The following is an 18,280-nucleotide window of genomic DNA, read 5'->3' on the forward strand; positions in this document are numbered from 1 at the left end:
GTTTTTCCCAGTGATGTTTTATAGTTTTTCATGTAGGGGGTTACATATCGTTTTTTATGTTTATTCCTCTGAATGTGGAGGTTTTGATGCTATTGTAAATGACATACTCTTTTAATACAGAGAGCGATTTCCTTGCCCAGTATTTATGCAAGAAAATAGCAAACTGATAAATAACAATGGTGACACAGCAGTCCAGTATCATCCTGATACCAAAATCTGGTAAGGACACAATAAAAAAAAAAGAAGACTACAAGCTGATATCCCTGATGAACATAGACACAAAAATCCTCAACATAATACAAGCAAACTAAATCTAGCACCACATCAAAAAGATAATAATTCATCATGATCAAGTAGGCTTAATTCCTGGGATGCAAGGATGGTTCAATACATGCAAATCAATAAATATAATTTATCCCATAAACAAAATTAAAACAAAAACCATATGATTGTTTCAACGGACACAGAAAAAGCATTCAATAAAATTCAACATCGCTTTATGATAAAAGGTCTCAACAAACTAGGCATGGAAAGAACATACCTCAAAATAATAAGAGCCATATGTGACAAACCCACAGCCAACATCACACTGAATGGAAAAAAGTTAGAAACATTTCCCGTAAAGATTAAAAGAAGACAAAGATGTCCACTCTCACTGCTTCTATTCAACATAGGAAGTCCTAGCCAGAGAAATCAAGCAAGAAAAATAAATAAAAGGTATCTAAATAGGAAAAGAGAAAGTCAAATGATCTTTGTTCACTGATGACATGATTCTATACCAAGAAAACCCTAAAGATTCCTCTAAAAGATTCCTAGGCCTGATAAGTGACTTCAGTAAAGTTTCAAGATACAAAATCCATGTATAAAAATCAGTCGCATTTCTATATACCAACACCACGTTCAAGCTGAGACCTAAATTAAGAACATAATCTCATTTATCATGGCCACAAAAAAATAAAACAGCTAAGAATACATTTAACCAAGGAGGAGAATGATATCTACAATGAGAACTACAACACACTAATGAAAGAAATAATAGATGACACTAACAAATGAAAAAACATTCCATCCTCATGGATTTTAACAATTAATACCTTTAAAATGACCATACTTCCCAAAGTATCTACAGATTGAATGTAATTCCTATCAAATTACTAACATCAGTTTTTACAGAATTAGAAAATAACTAAAATTTACATTGAACCAAACAAAGAGCCCAAATAGCCATAGAAATCCTAAGCAAAAAAAAAAAAAAAAACAAAACTCCAGAGGCATCAGATTACCTGACTTCAAGGTATGCTACAAGACTACAGTAACTGAAAAACCGACTCATACAGAAATAGACACATAGATCAAGGGAACAGAATAGAGAACCCAGAAATAAAGCCACACATCCACAACCAACAGATCTCTGACAAAGTTGTCAAAAATAAACAATGAAAGGACATTCTATTCAATAAACTTTGCTGGGAAAACTGGCTAGCCATATGCAGAAGAATGGACTGGAACCCTACCTATTACCATATATAAATATTTACTCAAGATAGATTAAAGAATTAAATGCAAGACCTCAAACTATTAAAATCCTATAAGAAAACCTAGGAAAAACTCTTCTGGATATTGGTTCTGGCCAAGAATTTACAACTAAGACTTCAGAGCAAATGCGACAAAACAAAAATCAACAAGTGGGATTTAATTAAACTACAGAGCTTCTGCACAGCAAAATAAACAATCAACAGAGTGAATAGAAAACCTACAGAATGTGGAGAAAATATTTACAAACTATGCATCTGATGGAGGACTAATATACAGAATCTATAAGACACATAAATCAACAAGAAAAAAAAAAAACAAATAGCCCCATTAAAATGTGGGAAAAAGACATGAAACAGACACTTCCCAAAAGAAGACACACAAGAGGCCAAGAAATGTAACAAAAATGCTCATGATCACTAATTATCAGAGAAATGCAAATTACAACCACAATGAGATACCATCTCATACCAATCAAAGTGGCTATTATGAAACAATAAAAAAATAACATGTTGGCAAGGATGCAGAGAAAAGGGAATGCTTATATACTCTTGGTGAGAATGTAAATGAGTTTAACCCCTATTGAAAATGGTACAGAGATTTCTGAAAGATCTACAATAAAACTACTGTTTAACCCAGGAGGTATCTACTAGGTATTTACCCAAAGAAAAATAAATTGTTCTATCAAAAATATACCTGCCCTTGCATGTTTATCACAGCACTATTCACGATAGCAAAATTATTGAATCGATCTAGGGCTCATTAATGGTGGACTGGGTAAAGAAAATGTGGTACATATGTACCATGGAATATGACATAGCCATAAAAAGGAAGGAAATCATGTCCCTTGCAGCAACATGAATGCAGCTAGAGGCCATTACCCTAAGTGAATTGACATAGAAAGAGAAAATCAAATACTACATATTCTCACTAATAAGTGGAAGCTAAACAATGAGTACACATGGACATAAATATGGAAATAATAGACACTGGGACTCCAGAAGTGGGGGATGGAGGAAGGAGAACAAGGGCTCAAAAACTACCTATTGGGTAATCAGGTACTATTGTTAGAGTAGGTAGCTAGGCAGACAGGAGCAGGGCAGGAGAGGGCCTCCACCCAGGAATGTCAGGTGACTATCAGGTGATGGTCAGGCCGTTAATCAACTGTCTCTCTAAAATGATCATCAGTTGCAGCCAGTCCCAGGGAAAGACAGTCTTCTAATAGATAGAAAATACCTGAAGCTAGTGATCAGCAGCTTCCCAATAAGGTTTCAGGAGTTGGGTGAGTGGGTTCAAGTATGCACACTAAGAGGCAAAATGGTAGAGTTTAAATGATATATGACCTACCTCTGGGAAGTCCTGACTGGTAAGGGAAAATCATCTCAAGTGAGCATGTGTACAACTTCAGTGAACACACTGTGCACGCAGGCCCTCCCAAGTGCTGGCAAGCCACTGCTGATGTGGATAGCCCACCCCAAGGGAAGGCTCAAGGGAGAAGAAACACAAACTCCAGAACTATGCCAATGTATAAAACCCCAAGTCAAGGTCTGGATGGGGCACTTGAATCTCTCAAGCCACCCACTTGACCCTCTTCCAAGTGGGCTTTGCTTCCCTTTGTTCCTGCTCTAAAGCTTTTTGATAAACTCTCACTCCTGTTCTCAAACTTGCCTTAGCCTCTCCCTCTGCCTTAAACCTACTTCTACCCCTCAGCTGAATTATTTTCTCTGAGGAGGCAAGGATAAAGACCTATGCAGACCTATGCAGATTCACCCCTGGTAACACTATGTTCATTATCTAGGGGAAGGGTTCAATAGACACCCCTATTCCAGTATTATATAAAATAACCACATAATGTATCTGCACATGTACCTCTTAAATCTAAAAAAAAATTAAAATTTAAGAAGGTATACCAATTAAATATCCATATGGGAAAAAACTTGACCTCCTACTTATAGTATACGTATATATTTATATACAAAATCATTTCCTGATTTAAAATCTAAAGGTAGGAAGAAAGCTTACAGGAAAATATGAGAATATCTTCGTAATTTTGAAAATGACAAAGATTTCTTAAACAGGATCAAAAGTGCTAATCATGAACAAAAAAAATAAAAGGAATTAAGTTTAGAAACTTTATCAAAATCTTGAGTGAAAAGGCAACCCATAGAATAAGAGACAATATGTATAATATGCATATCTGAGAAAAGACTCAGAGCCAAAATATATAAAAGTTTGATACAAATAAATAAAAGTCAATCGGAAAGGGAAGAAGGCAAAGACTTAAACAAGCACATTACAAGAGGATGTCCAAATGGCCAATATTTATGAAATGATGCTCCACCTCTTAGAGATTAAGGAAATGCATACTTAAACCACAACACGATTCTGTAGTATACCTACCAGAATTGCTAAAAGAGAAAAAATCAGCACCAACCAGAACCCAAATGTTGGCAAGGATTTTGAATAGCAACTGGAATTCTCAAGCATTCCTGATACGAGTATATATTTGTATATTGAAAAGCATTTTGGTAGTATTTACCCTATGACTCAACTATGACATACTTAGGTATTAACCCAATAGAAATACATATATATACTAATCGAAAAACATGTAAAAAGGTGTTTATGGCAGCATTGTTTATAATAGCCCCAAATTAGAAACTATCCAAATGCCTATCAACTATAGAATTAATAAACTGTGATATAATGAAACACAAAATGGAATACAGCACTGGGAATGAACACACAACTACGTGTGATGATGTGGATGAATTCACAAACCTATTGTTGAACAAAAGAAGCCAAACAAAAGAAATACTTACTTTGGTATTTATATTAAACTCAAAAAGAGCTACAACTAATCTACAGTGTTAGAAATCAGGATATAAATGATCATGAAGAGGGCTTCTAGGGTATGGATAATACATATTGTTTCTTAATTTGGATGTTATTGGGATACACATGTTGTGAAAATTCATCAAGCTATGGACTTAAAATATTCATATTTTTCTATATGTGTGTTAGAAATCAATAAAAAATCAGTACAAAAACCACCAAAAAGGTATCAAGTCAGGATTCCCTTTCGGTTGGGACATGAGGTACTTGAAGGGGAGCAGAAACAGACAAGACAAGGAAGATTTATTGGGCCCAGACTGACAAGTACCTCAAACGCCAGGAACAGATGTTTGGACATATTTCTCTAAACCAGGATTTGGCAAATTTTTTAATATTAAGGACTAGATGGTAAATATTTTAGGCTTTGTAGGTCATGTATTCTCTGTTGCAACTACTCAACTCTGACTTTGTAGCATGAGAGTGCCATGGCTAATATGTACATGTGGCTGTGTTCCAATAAAGCTTTATTTACAAAAACAGGAGGGCCAGACTGCTCACCACTGCTCCAGAGAGTGAGAGCCATGGAGTATTTTTGAGCATTTAGTGAAAAAATCAAAGTTGTGCTTCAGGAAAACCACTCTGACAGCAAATTCAGAATAGAGTGAAAAGAGAGAACACCACATTCGGCCGGAAAGACGTAACTGGGGCAGAAGATGATGAAGGTGCGTTGAGTGGGGAGGAGTCGATGGGGAGTGTCAGTAACTTTCCTTTTGGACTATGGGTGCCTCTGCAGCTCCTGTCTCCCCATTAAGGATGGAAGGCATTAAATCCACCCCAACCACTTACCCTGCCACATGCATACACACAAAGAAAGTCATGATTATTTGGTGGGTCAGTGTCCAAAAAACTGATTGAGTTGCTCTTTCTGAAGATGGTGCTCTCAAAGAGACACACAGACTTGATACCACTTCTTGGAGGATCTCTCTCCAGCCACGTCCACATCTCTGGATGTCTTCTTTTTTTCTGGCAGAGTAGTCAGACCCGAGCTTTATCTAGCCTGGAAGAGCTTGAGGAGACAGTGGGAGCAAGATGCTGTCTTTCCATTGATGTCTGCTTCTTTCTTTATCAGCAGGTGGAAGTTTTCATAGTGTTGAATGGGCAGGCACCTAAGTTTGGAGGGAAAGTAGGTCATTTGGACTTCCTTCACTTTCCTCCAGGCTGCCTCTGGCCTCAACAAGAGGACACAAACACCTGGCCCAGTTTATTCTTACTTTGGAGTTTAAGTTCAAAACCAGCTAATTACAGTGTTATTTTTACTTTTCTTTTTAATACTTTAAGTTCTAGGGTACATGTGCACAACGTGCAGGTTTTTACATATGTATACATGTGCCATGTTGGTGTGTTGCACCTGTTAATTAGTCATTTACATTAGGTACTTCTCCTAATACTATCCCTCTCCCCTTCCCCCACCCCACAACAGGCCCCGGTGTGTGATGTTCCCCACCCTGTGTCCAAGTGTTCTCATTGTTCAATTCCCACCTATAAGTGAGAACATACAGTGTTTGGTTTTCTGTCCTTGTGACAGTTTGCTCAGAATGATGGTTTCCAGCTTCATCCATGTCCCCACAAAGGACATGAATTCATCCTTTTTTATGGCTGCATAGTATTCCATGCTGTATATGTGCCACATTTTCTTAATCCAGTCTATCATTGATGGACATTTGGGTTTGTTCCAAGTCTTTGCTATTGTGAGTAGTGCCGCAATAAACATACGTGTGCATGTGTCTTTATAGCAGCATGATTTATAATCCTTTGGGTATATATCCAGTGATGGCATGGCTGGGTCAAATGGTATTTATTTTTACTTTTTTTTTTCAGGAAGCTTATCAAAAGAGAAATAACTGGGTAAAAGCAAGGGTTTGTATACTCCTGGGTCCTCTGGCCTTGTATCGTCACATAAACTCTAACCCCTTTCTATTGCTGCCCAGTATCCCCTAGGTGCTATTACTCCACTTGCCAGGCAAGCCAGCCCTACTGGTGAGTAATAGGAAGAATAACCTGAACTAAACTTCTGGACAGTGGAGAAAATGGTTTAAGTATATACTTTCTTCAATTTCATCTTGCCTCTCTTCTGGTACTCTTCCTGTCCCCCTACCGTTCCAGGCACAAATACACACATGCCATTGAATGAGTTACCATGAGAGCAGGACAAAGGAGAGAGAACAAACCACTCCCAGCATGTGAAATTTTCATACCTTCTGAAAATGAAGAAGGAAAGGCATGTGGCCTCCCACCCTGAGCCATTTTCCCAAGGCAGTTTCTTTCTAGCCCTCCACCCTCCAGGCAGATACGTTCACCTTGTTAATAATTCCACCTGCATCAAAAAACATTACCTTCATGACCGGAAAATAGCAGCCTCATTACTGAAACCACAGCCTGCAGTCAGATGGATTTTCCCAAAGGCCCCCAAACCTTTCCATTTTATTACCATGTCACTCCTCATTTTAACAAATATTAATCACAAAGATACATTTTTCTTGGGCTGTGGATTTAAGTGACCTTTTCCAAGCACTTGGTAAAGGTTGGTTCAGGTGAAAAAGAAAAAGAATGACTAAGTTTGCAAAGTTGGGTTTCTATCCTAATTTATTTATGCAGAAAGAAGGAATTGTGTGGCTTGTTGCAGATTTCAAAAGCATGTTATGGACACATTCCTTTTGTGGTTAGGATGCGGTAAAGCATACTGGATAAGGGACTGGAGTTTAAATCACCCTAGTTTCAAGCGTGGCTCCACTACTTACTAGCTGTGTGACCTTGGACAAATGAACTCAATTTTCTTACCCTCAGTTTCCCCATCTCTAAAGTGGGAATACTTCCTCCCAAAATGGCTGTAGAGCACAAATAACACTGAAGCCAGTGCCTGACTCACAGAAAGTGCTCAACAGTTCTTAGCCAGTGTTTTTGTTCTTTTCCCCTGGTTAAATGTGTCACACACACTTTATTAAAACAAGGCCTACTCACACCCTTTCTGAAAGAGCTACAAATAAAACTACTGTTTTACCCAGGAATCCCCACTACTGGGTATCTACCCAAAGAAAAATAAATTGTTCTTCAAAAATACACCTGCCCTTGCATGTTTCTCCTTCCTCTTTCCTGCTGCTTACAAAAAAAGGCCCAGTGTTTGCTCTAATGCTTTTTCTTTTTGTCTACTGTTTTTGTTTTGTTTCAAGATTCTCTGAAATCTGTAAAGGGAAAAGTAAATTGTTGTCTCTATTTCTTTATTTCTGTTAGTGTTGAGTGGATTTCTCTCCCACTTTGAAGGCTTTCTGGATAGAGAAGATAAATTATTGATTAGGGTCAGAATATCCCTGGTAAGGAAGAAATTCAAAGTATGTGGCTCTCTTGTGCAAAGACCATGCTTCAATGAAGCTTGGGAACTGTTGATTGTATACTGCTCTGGGCTGTATAAATTCAACGTCACTCTCTGGCCTCCATCCCCTCTTTCGACCAGCAGCCTGAAATACACCAGAAACCTGGTCTAGGGCACAAGTGTGGATTATACGCAGAAGAAAGAAATCTTGTTAGCTTTCATGAGGATACAAGCTATTACTGTGGTCTTGAGGGTGCTGAGCTCAAAGCATTAAGTCCACAAACATACGTTAAGGATGACGAGAGGTAAAACGGTACGAGGCTCAGTGTCAGGGGACCTAAATTCTAAACCCAGGTCTGCCACCAAAGGACAGTGGGACAAAGACCAAGTCACACTCAATCTCTGCCCTCAGGTTTTTCAGTTATTAATGAAGACTTTATATTGGATGTCCTTTGGGGCCCCTCTTGGCTCAAAGATCCCGTGTCTACGCTAGTAGAGTCAATACTTGTATAAAAGCAAAAGTATATAACCTTTGCTTTTTAGGAATTAATTAGTAAATGCAGTCTTATTATATTAAAAGGGAAGACCCTCATCCATGTTGGAAAACTTCCATCATATACCAGTTAAGTTCTTTGCTGGCAACAGACACTACTCTTAACTCTCTCATGAAAAAGAAGAGCTCAATGGGATGGCACGCGGTAGTGTTTGGAATTGGAGGATGAGTTACAGTTTTATGAATGTCATGGACTTATGAAGTCAGGAAAGAAGAGTCTGGAGTTGTCCATAGAAGGAATTCATGAACGATTTTTTCTCAAACAGGCTTGTAATAACCCTGTTCTAACTTCTTGCTTTTCAACTTGACTACAGCAAGAGTGTTCCCATCATGCGTTAAGCTTTAGAGGAGAACATGGAAGGAGAACATGGCTGGTCTGGCTTGGGCCACCTGTCCTCTCCTGTGGTAGAGGAGTGAAGGGTCCTATGACTGGCAACCCCTCCAGAGACACATAGAGAGAAGGGCGGATCTCTAGAGGCTGACAAAAGAGAGTTCCTACACAGCCTGATGACAGATGAGGAAATTTACCTTCCACCAAGAAGGCATGGCCACTGAGGGTTTTGTCCTCCAGTTACCAGAAAAGGGAAAATATTTGACATGTTAAGCTTGAAACAGGTTATCACTGTCATGCTATAAGCAGGTTTTCTTGGATAGTTTTTCTAAGGAGAGCATCTACCCCAGGCCATGCCCTCTGTTTGGCCCTTGACTTTCAAACTTCTGAGAAACAGGCATTATTAGCTTCTTCTTTATGAGCAGAAACCAAGGCTTAGTGAGGCTGAGCTGTCCAAGGCTACATAACAAGCACAAAGTAAAGTGGGATGGGAACCCATATTTGGCTCCAAAGTCTGACCCTATTCACTGTATTCTGTGCTGATAAGGTAGGGGAGCAGAAATGTTTTCCAACCTCTGATGAGGAAAGACCTGGAATCCTGAGGGCTGGGATGCAAATTTTTGTGTGGGTCTTTCTCAGGCAGAATACTCCTTCCAAAGAGGAGAGCCTGTAGGCAGAGAAAGAATTTCAGAGAGGAGGGAGGAGATTTAAGCCCTCATCCTTTATGAAACACTGTTCATCCCTCTTTGGTTGCTTTCACCAATGCTTTGGAAGTTCATAGCCTTTGATAAATAAAAAGAAGACAACTACGATTTTTAAACTTTAAAATTGGAGAGAGAGAAAAAATGCAATAATCTTTCAATCTTCTCCAATGCTACTCTTTAAGGTTAATTTATGTTCCATAAGGAACTAGACTGAATAAGAAAAAAAAAATCTAAAACCCATCTCAAAAAGCTGGAAGTTATACATTCCTTCTCCTGAAAGGTAGTTTCTATTTCTGCTTGATTCCTATGAGGTAAAGGAATAACCTCGAGGTTTCCTTTTCTCAAATATGCTATTTAGCCTTCCACATGTGGCTTTTGATTGAATCTGTGATTTGTCTCTCGTTGACTTGAGCCCCAGAAAACACCACTGCAGTGACAGGCCTCTTGTGCTTTTCCAACTGGTAGACTAAATAATCCAAATTTCCTCTTTCAGATTAAAAAAAAAAAAATCTTAAGACCACAGAGCACAAGGGATTTTTTTCAAAGTCACCATCAGGAATAAAGGGTCTTATAATATTAAAACAAACACACACACACATATCTGTGTGGGTACGTGTGTATTCCTCAGTTTAGAGTCTGACCCACTGGTACAGTGGCTGTCAGAACCACTGAGTAGTGAGAGCTTGTGAAGCCACATCCAGGCCCAGGAGGAACACCTTCTAAGATTGATTGCTAATTTCTGCTATGGTCACAGACATGGGAGTGATAGAATGTTTCTAAGGCTGGGTACACCTGTAACCCCAGCACTTTGCGGGGCTGAGGCAGGCAGATTAAGTTGAGGACAGGAGCTTGAGACCAGCCTGGTCAACATGGCGAAACACCATCTCTACTAAAAATACAAAAAATTAACTGGGTGTGGTGCTGCATACCTGTAGTCTCAGCTACTGGGAGGCTGAGGAATGAGAATCACTTGCACCTGGGAGGCGGAGGTTGCAGTGAGCCAAGATTGCACCACTACTCTCCCACCTCGGCAACAGAGCAAGATTCTGTCTCAAAAAAAAAAAAAAAAGCATATGTTTCTAGTATTTGTTAACTAATATAGCAAGATTCGGATTCAAAATATATAATATGAAAGTCTAAAATCTATTAAAGGGAGATGGGAGAGAAAATGACAGAAAAGTAGACCTGCTCATACTGTTACCAGAAAAGACCCATAACTGTCCCTTTTCCTACAGTAACAGCTTTTTTGCCTTATGATATTGTTTAACTGTGACCCCACCCAAAATCTCATCTTGAATTGTAATCCCCATGTGTTGGAGAAGGGACCTTATGGGAGGTGATTAGATCACGGGGGCGGTTCCTCCATGCTGTTCTCATGATAGTGAGTTCTCATGAGATCTGATGGTTTTATAAGGGGATTTTCCCCACTTTGCTCTACATTTCTGTCTCCTGCCACCATGTGAAGAAGACGTGTTTGCTTCCCCTTCTGCCATGATTTTAAGTTTCCTGAGGCCTCCCCAGCCATGTGGAACTGTGAGTTAATTAAACCTCTTTCCTTTATAAATTACCTACTCTCGGTTATTTCTTCATAGGAGCTGGAGAATGGACTAATACATCCTACCACTCCACTATTCCTGTCCTTTAAGTCTTTAGAGCTTTGAGGAACTTCTAAAATCCTGAGAGGAGAGTGATTGCTTAAGTTCTTTCTGTTAGCTGGACATTTATCAGTGCACACCTTAATTATCAGCTAGCACTTTAGCCGCTAACACAGTTGTTCTCAAACTCTGCTGCATGTTACAATCACCTGGGGAACTTTTAGCTCTCTCAATACTCAGGCTACATCCTAATTAAATCAGAATGGCTGGGGAATGGAGTCAGGCATGGGTACTTTTTAAAGATCCTCAGGCAATTTCAATGTGCAGCTAAGTTTGGGAACCATTGATTTAAGATCTAAACAAGCAGTAGAGACGCTGCCCAGAAACCCAGAAGTAACAAATGGGTGGGAGCACTAGAACCAAAGTTCTGGTTTGTACTCTGGTACCCAGTTCTGGAGGAGTCAATGAAAGACCCTCATCTGAATACCTCTAAAGATTCCTAAGCACATATTTAAGAAAGCAGCACTTGTGTAGTAAAAAGTCACTGACTTAAAAGACATGGGAGAGACTTCAATTATAAACAGATATACACAGCTTTAGATAGATTCATGAATGACAAGTGAGCTTGTTATTAGAATCATGAAATGTCAAAGCTAGGACAAGTGCAAGATACCATCAAATCCAACCCATTCATCTCATAAATGAGGAAACTGGAACCCAGAGAGAGAAAAGTGCTTATGGTCACTCACTAAATTAATGGTGGCTCTAGAACTTTATACTTGGTCTTCACATCCATGTCTCACTATTGAATTCACTGTTCCACATTGTCACTCTGCTTTTTCTTTAGGACCTAACATGTCCAAAATGGAACTAGTTATTCCCATACCCCAAACCCAGTCTTCTCCAACTACCAAGGGTCTTGCTCAAATTTGTAGTGGTCATCACTGATTTATCCATGCCCCTTCCTCCCTACAGTCAACCCATCAGCAAGTCTTTTAGTGTCTGCCTCAAAATACACCATCCATCTGTCCACATCTTACCATCTTTATTGTCATCATTCCTATTCAAAGCCACTCAACTCTTGCTTGAATCATTGTTACAGCCTCTTAACTGGGCTCCTGTCTTTCCTCTCTGCTCCCATGCTCCACACAGGAGCTCCATTTGTATCCTTAAAACACAAATCAGATTATGGAGCTCCCTTGCTTAGAAGGAAGAGAAGGGAAGGGAGGGGGAGGGGAAGGGAGAGGGAAAGGGAGGGAAGGGAAGGGGAAAGGGAGGGAAGAGAAGGGGAAAGGGAAGGGAGGCGAGGGGAGAGGGAAAGGGAGGGAAGAGAAGGGGAAAGGGAAGGGAGGGGAGGGGAGAGGGAAAGGGAGGGAAGAGAAGGGGAAAGGGAAGGGAAGGGAGTGGAGAGGGAAAGGGAGGGAAGGGGAGGGGAAAGGAAAGGGAGGGGAAGGGGAGGGAAGCAGAGATGAGGGGAGAGAAATGATATTATCATGACTTAAGTTGTCTTCTTGGAATCTTCCAGACAGTGCTGGATAAATGGCCAAACTAGAACTAGAACCCAGGTCTCCTGATAGCAGTACTAATGTTCTTTACTCATATTATGCCACTGCTTTAATGAATTAAGGACAGCTTGGACACTCAGAATCTCTTGGTGCCCCCAAGGAGGTAGACACCTGGCATGACAAAATTCTGACTTTATTTATTTATTTAGAGATGCAATTTCACTCTGTTGTCCATGGTGGAGTGCAGTGGCATGATCTCATCTCACTGCAACCTCTGTCTCCTGGGTTCAAGCGATTCTCATGCCTCAGCCTCCTGAGTAGCCGGGATTACAGGTGTGTGCCACCACACCCAGCTAATTTTTTTTTTTTTTTTTTAGTAGAGACAGGGTTTCACCATGTTAGACAGGCTAGCCTCAAACTCCTGACCTCAACTGATCTGCCCACCTCAGCCTCCCAAAGTTCTGGGATTTCAAGTATGAGCCACTGCACCCAGCCACAACTCTAACTTTTTAAATCAAAGTGGCTATGAAGCATTTTAGCAGCTCTGACTAGAGCTTTGGCTACAGCACGTGATAAATGCGGAAGTACTTGCTCTTGTTTCAGTTCTGGCTCTGCCATTTCTTGTGTGATCTCCCTGAGCCTCAAGTTCCTCATATGTCAAATGGGGATAATAAGCCCATACTGGCTATCACTAGAATAGCAGTGAAGGATAAATGAGATCTTGAGTAAAAAGAACATTTGGAGACCTCACAGTATTGTCTGCATCCATCAGAACAATTGCTATTGTTGCTAATACTATCAGTTTTATGATGTAGAAAACATTCTGCTCTCTTCTCCTAGCCCCAGCATTTCTTCTTTGTGTAATCATAATGATTATGATGAGAATAAAGAGGAGGAGGAAGAAGAAGGAGGAGAATGGGAGGGGCCATTGGTCAGGGAGGAGAAGGGGGAAGGATAGTCACCACTTACTGGTTACCTTCTATATACCAGAGTCTTTACAGGTAGCAATTCTAATCTTCACCAACTCCCTATGAGGTATTATAATTCCCATTTTATAGGTGAGAAAAACAAAAGCTCAGAGGTAGGTTACGTAAACTTCCTCACACACACAGTAAGTAAATAGCAAGCTGGGATTCAGATGCAAGTCCACGTAACTCCAAAGCCCCTGTTTTTTTGACTATGCCATGTTATCTTCCTGAATTAATAGGAAAAGTATCCGGGCAGGAGTAAAAAGTAAAATCAAGCCACATCAATACTCAGGCTGCAGCTACATTTATGGTTGGCTACTGATTGCTGAATTTACCACCAAAGTGGCTATAAAAAATCATTTTAGACAAAGAACAGTGGGAGAAGTGATCATGTTTGCAAATGGTCCACCGATCTGGCCATGTTTATACAAACTTTTTTTTTCACTGTGGTAAAATATACACAACACAAAATTTACAACTTTAACCATTTTAAGGTGTACCATTATATGATATTAGTACATTTAGAATGTTGTGCAACCATCACTACTATCTAGTTCTAAAATTTTCAGCACCTCAAAAAGAGACCCCATAGTATCCATTAATCAGTTACTTCCCAGCATCCCCACCCTACTCCCAGGCAACCACTAATCTTGTCTCTATGAATTTATGCAATCTCTCTTAGTTCCTTCTTGTTCAATGTACTAGGATAAGACCCCTGAAGCATTGCTGTTTCAGAAAACAGCAGCTCCCTTGCTGGTCAAGGTTCTGCTACAACATGCTCACCTGGCTCCCCAGGGGCCACCTGCTAAATACCTAACTCAAGGGTACAAGAGCTGGTGAAGAGTCAGCTCCTTCCCTCAAGGGAGCCATTATGCCAGCAATTGAAGATGCCTAAGAACATCAATGCCCATTAGAAGCTGTCCAGATCTCTGCAGACAAGCCAGTATTTCAGGAACAGAGGTGGGCAGGACTGCAGGGGAACAGTGGAACAAGCAAAGACTTTGCAGTTAGCTGAAGTTGTGTCTTGAAACATCCATAAGTTAGTTATGTGACTTTAACCAAGTCACTCTACCTTCCTGAGCCTCTGTTGGCAAAACTGTATAAACTGATATGGTAAAACTTAACTGGTGAGGGCTTGGGAGGAAGTTAAAGGGAGATTAAACGAGGCACTTAACATGTGTTTACTCCTACTTTAATTATTGGATATCTGTCAATTCAAGAAGAAGTTATATCTACTGCACATGATCTGAAAATTAAATGATAAAGACCTGTCTTTATCATGTGGGAAAACAGACAGGCATTATATTGCTTCTACTGAAATGAAAAACAAATCTAGTAAGTTGTAGGTCAAATCTTGGTGTCATTCCTCTCTGTGGACACAGGTCCAGGGTCTGAAACCAGGGTCCCCTGACCAGCACTTAACTCCTTAAAGGCTTCCATTTACCTTTGTTTATATTGAAGAAAAATAATATTAAATATTAGCATTGCTATTACTACCACTTTCAATCTACACTATTTTATGTGGTGGAGAAAATAAATTATTAAAAACAAACCATGATGTAGACACTGTGCTAGGTTTAGTTCAAGAGTTATTTTTTACGTGCTACGCACCGTTCTGGGTACTGAGGTGAAAAGATCAATAAAACAAGAATAACGTAAGCAGACAGTCTTGATTCCAAATCCCCTCTACACTAACCAAATGACTTTGAACAAGAGTTACTTCATCAAAGCTCGATTTGCTCCTCTATATAATAGAGATGATAATATTTCTAACTTCACAGGTGATTTTGAGGACGAAGTGAGATAATCTATATAAAGTATTTGGCACAGTGCACCAAGTAAGCACTCAATTAATGTGGGCTATTAACCTTATAGCATAATTTTTAATAAGGAGCAAAGACATTAATATACAAAGATGAGCTCTGTTGGGCAAAAATCTCTGGGAGCCTGAGTTCAGGATCATATTCTGGAGGAGGTGATATCTTCTAGGATGAATATAAATTAGGGAGATGGAGAGGGAAGGTCATTCCAAGAGGAGCGAACAGCATAAGCAGATCAAGGAGGGCACAGAGCAGCGCCCTGAGTGACAGGAGTGACAAGCAGCATGGAGGGAGGGAGTGAGAGGTAGGAAAAGTGGAACCAGATGAGGGTGGGTTCTGGGCTCCGGGGCCCACACTAAGATTTGGCTGATATCCTGAGGGCAGTGAGGGACCACTCAAAGGTTTTAAGCAGGGGAGCAACATGCTCTGCTCTGCCTTTTAGAAAGGTCCTTCTGGCAGTTGGACACAGGGTGAATTTAAGAATAAGAATTCAGGAAGCAGGGAGACCAATTAGGAAGCTGTGGGAATAGTTCAGATGAGAGGTGATGGCAAACTGAACTAAGTGAATGGGAGCAGAGACAAAGAGGGAAAATACTATAATGAAAATATTTAAAGATGATTCTAAAAGATGTGGAGACTGATTCAATTAGACGTTGAGGAAGAGGTTTCCTGGAGGTTTCCGACCAGGTGTCTAAATGTACCATGGGGCCCTTCACTTTGATAGGAAACATTGGAGGTGGAGAAGGTTTCAGGAGAGGACAAAGAGTTCCCTTTGTCAAATAAGGGGCTTCGCGTGTTGGGGGTGACTGATCCTGAGATGTGTCATTCAGATTCACCATCAGGAATGATGTCCTCTGCTATTCATTCATTTAGAGCAGGGGTCCCCAACCCCCGGGTCACAGACCAGTACCAGTCCATGGCCTGTTAGGAACCGGTGCACAGAGGAGGTGAGTGACAGGTGAGCAAGTGTTACTGCCTGAGCTCATGCAAGGGATCTAGTGCTCCTTATGAGAATCTAACTAGTGCCTTATGATCTGAGATGGAACAGTTTTATCCCAAAACCATCTCCCCCAAGTTCTCCCCTCCTCCCTGCAGGTCAGTGGAAAAATTGTCTTCCACAAAACCCATCCCGGGTGCCAAAAACATTGGGGGCTCCTGGAGAGAATTGTCTCAGCTGAAGAAATGTGTCTCACTGCCATCCGGTGACTGCAGGGGATAAAGGCTCCCTCATTCAGGCCAACTCAGAGCAGCTCTGAGGGGTCAGTTCAGCTGCACAGTTCTTGGGGGGTCTGCATCTCCCTTTGCCCCACCTGCTTTCATTTCTTTCCTTTCCCAGATGTGGATCCTGAGAGCTTTCATGCTGAAATAAGCCTTCCTGCTAATCTCCCCTGCAGAGTCTGCTGTCTGAGCAACACAACCTGTGGCACAGCCAGCAGCTGTGGAAAGAGTGTAAGATAAGGAGAACTATCTCTGTTTAACAGGTAGGAGACTGAGGATCAGTTGGGAATTGGGCTGTAGGGCAGCTGGGTAAAGATGGCCTGGAATAAGCATCCTCATACACTCTATGTGGCAACCTCCTTCCTCTTTGCTGTACCTTTAAGCAGGGGTCTCAAGCATGGCTGCACTTGAAAATCAGCCAAGGAGATTTTAAGTACTGTAAACTAAAAAAAAAAATCCTAAGCCCTCTACCTGACTGAACAGACCCCCTATTGGCCAAGGAGACCCCAGAAAGAAAACTTAAAAATGGAGTTTCTAGCCATGATGGGACAGGAGGTCAGATACATCTCATTATATCCCTTCCCTTTTGTAGTTTAGCTATCCCTTCCCTTTTGTGGTTTAACATTAATGTTAAAATAGAGATCATAAGACTGAGAGAATGGACTCTTTATGGCAATAAGGTTTGGAGTTATAAAGAAGGCCTAAGGCCGTATCAGACAAGGATTTCATTATGCACCTCTACAGTTAAAAAGAATAAACTATGTTCTAACTGCCACAAGGAATTTTTTTTTTTCTTTAGCAACCAAACAAGCACTGGTCTCCCAATAAGCAATATTAAAACAATTGTCACTCACTGCCAGATGCTGACTATCTGCCCCTCCTCTTCCACAAGCCATAGCCATACCTTTGATTGTAAATGAGGCTGACTTCAGTAACTTTCTCCTGATAAGAAGGCCACTCACTGACATGGACTGGTTCTGGCCATTTTATAGAGGCTGTGTACCCAAGTGCACTCAGGTCCCTGCTTCACCTTTTGACATATAGGGCCTCATTGTAATACACTTAAATATTATGTCTCTACTGCAAGGTGACAACATGGGTCATAAGTAATATGTATATTTGATTATTACACATGCCTGCCCCTGCTCATGAATATTCATAGCTCTTCCTATAACCTGTTGAATATGTATACATGGTCAAATCATTCAGCATGAATCCCTGTTGTTGTACCCACCCCTCCCTCAAAGTGCCTGCCTTTTGGGCTTCTGCAGGAGGCTATACTTCCCAACCTGTCAGAATGGCCACCTTGCAGGCTGTAACCCTATATAAGAAAGTCTAATCTCCTTTCTAAATTTATAAATGGTGTGATTTTTAAGTTAACGATACCAATATCTGAAACCCAGCACCAGAGATTCTGATTCAGTGGCTCTGGGATGGGGCCCCTGTGATGTACTAGAATCCCCTTGGTTGCAAGGAACAATTCAAATCAGTTTTAGTAACTAGAAAAGTGTGTTGGGAGAATAATTTATAAGGACAAAGACAATAGGGTGGCTCATTGAGGGTAAGAATAAAATGCAGTTAAGCCTAAGAAATGATGGGGCCAAATACTTAAGTGCCATCAGAAGTCACATTCTCTTCCTTTTTTCTTCTGTTTCCTGTGTGCCTGTTCTAGTTCTCTCTTGCTCCTTCCTTAAAGCATCATAGCATTTATGGTTAAAGATGAAAATGACCACTGCTATGGTTTGAATGTGTCCCCCAAAAAGCAGGTGTTGGAGACTTAATCCTCAGTGCAACAGTGTTGGAAGGTAGGGCCTAATGAGAGGTGATTAGGTTGCAAGGGTGCTTCCCTCA

The 18,280-nt window shown here is 40.6% G+C and overlaps 1 protein-coding gene across 7 annotated transcripts in view; it reads right to left on the bottom strand.

Annotated features, from left to right (window-relative positions):
- Window positions 1–4,348: 4,348 nt before the first annotated feature.
- The window catches only part of LOC105466835 (platelet-derived growth factor receptor-like protein), a 359,309-nt gene continuing 345,377 nt past the window's right edge, over window positions 4,349–18,280 (bottom strand). For 2 of the 7 annotated variants that reach the window (XR_978477.3, XR_978476.2), the window contains one exon: window positions 4,354–5,534. The gene's annotated coding sequence lies outside the window, so the exon portion shown is untranslated. Of the gene's footprint in view, window positions 5,535–18,280 lie in introns of all 7 variants that reach the window. The other 5 variants (XM_071098185.1, XM_071098184.1, XR_011624564.1 and 2 more) reach the window with 5 other exon arrangements.

The sequence above is a fragment of the Macaca nemestrina genome, chromosome 6, assembly GCF_043159975.1.
Source record: "Macaca nemestrina isolate mMacNem1 chromosome 6, mMacNem.hap1, whole genome shotgun sequence".
Lineage (NCBI taxonomy): Eukaryota > Metazoa > Chordata > Mammalia > Primates > Cercopithecidae > Macaca > Macaca nemestrina.